At 38.2% G+C, this 1787-nt stretch overlaps 1 protein-coding gene across 1 annotated transcript in view; it reads left to right on the forward strand.

Moving 5' to 3' along the window:
- Positions 1-1787, forward strand: part of LOC102203252 (dimethylaniline monooxygenase [N-oxide-forming] 5-like) — a 23234-nt gene that overhangs the window by 9857 nt on the left and 11590 nt on the right. The window lies entirely within an intron of this gene.

Below are 1787 nucleotides of genomic sequence, written 5' to 3' on the forward strand. Positions count from 1 at the left end.
TTAAAATTTTGTTTTTTAATTTTATTTTCTGGCAAATAACTCAGCCAACAATCTGTGGTCGTTCCAGTAGCCAGTAATGAAATTTTCTAATAAAATTTCTAATAAATAATTTCCATAAGTCTACATGTTTTCTACAGTTACTTTATGGCCACTTGCGGCTTTTGCTTAGAGTGTCAAGCTTAAGAGTCCATGATTTTTCTTTCTTCTTTTAAAGTATTTATTATTTTTAGGGCTCAAAGATTTGTGTCATGTTTAGAGGCAGGACTCGCACCCACGGCTGCGTACAGTGCATTTATTCACAGTCAACAGAAAAAACACCGTTCAAAAAATATCTTAGCAGTTGGAAGGTCCAGTCTCCACAAGGTTTCCTTTTAGATGCAGACAAAGTAGCTTTGTCACACCAGAGTCAGCTCACCACTCGATATCTCACAATTTCTAAATGCTGTGCACAGGGACAGACCAGTTAACGTATCTTCACAATTAACCCAAAAAATAGGAGCAGGAGCAACGCTTCATTTACCGCTTTCAAGGCAACAATCCAGCAAAGACTGATCCACTGCTCCTTCCTTATGAAGCTGCCCAAACGAGATCATCAGAGCAGGTGTGTTCCTGCCACCAGGTGTGTGTCTGAAACTTGGTCCCCACAATGCAGAAAGGCCAGTGCATACAAACGCACATAAATACACACAAACAGAGAAAATGAAAGAATGAAGACACAGACTAAAACACAACAATTGGCAGGTTGAGGACTTGCGGTACCTACCCTGGCAGTTTTTTAACACTTAAAGGTTGATTTAATAATGCATGAAAACATACGCAAGCATATCAGTGCTGTTTGACAGTGTTTCATTAGAAGTAGCAAAGTAAGTAAAAAAAATATTTAAGCAGTGTCACTGTGGTATTTGAAGATCCTGTTTCATCAGCAGGAAATGTCCCTGCTTCCTTAAAATCCTTTACTTACCTCTCAGCTGGTCCAACATATAACAAAGCTTGATACTGCTTGACGTTTGTTGCTGAATTTTCAGTTGAAACTGGTATCGACATAAATGACTGCTTGGAAAAACTTTCAGTTGCCACTGTAGAATTCAGCTTGTGGCACATAATTTGAAGAGGGAATTGATGCTGCTTCACTTTGTCCGGCTGTTTCTGAAATTTAGGGTCATGCCTTTCATGGTGGAAAGCTAAACCAGGTCATTTTGAAACAGTCACGTCTGACATTGGACGTTGGACTTTAACAACTTGAAAACAAAACCAATAAGCTTTTCATTCCAAGACCCTGGGTAGTCAGTCCCACTTTTCCTCTGATACAAAGACATATCTCTATCGTATAACCTCTTAGGTATAGGGCTTTATGAAAGGTGCCGCTCCTTGACTTTAGCCCACAGAAAACCCTAAAAATGTAACAGTTTCATTTGAGTCCAGAACATTTCATATCCTTTTTTTCTTTTTTAACACAAAGTCTTTAGACTTACAGAAGTAAACATATATTAGTATGACAGTTTTACAATGAGGCTTACTTCTTTATGCAGAAAAAGATCTTGAGTGAGCTGACGTTATACACGGTTGGATTTCTGTAAATAAATAACCAGAACAAACCACTGATCACACCGGTTGGCTGGCAGCGGGATCCGTGCCTTCTAAAGACAAACACAGCATGTAGTATCTCCGGATGACTGTTAAATGCAGCATATAACATGATGTTTTTCATTTTACATGCTTTGGAAATTGAGTGCAAAACACAACAAAAGGAAAAATTCATGAACACAAAATAAAAAATAAATCTGAAT

This window comes from Pundamilia nyererei, unplaced genomic scaffold (assembly GCF_000239375.1).
Source record: "Pundamilia nyererei isolate P.nyererei 1_Seehausen unplaced genomic scaffold, PunNye1.0 scaffold00046, whole genome shotgun sequence".
In the NCBI taxonomy this organism is placed as follows: domain Eukaryota; kingdom Metazoa; phylum Chordata; class Actinopteri; order Cichliformes; family Cichlidae; genus Pundamilia; species Pundamilia nyererei.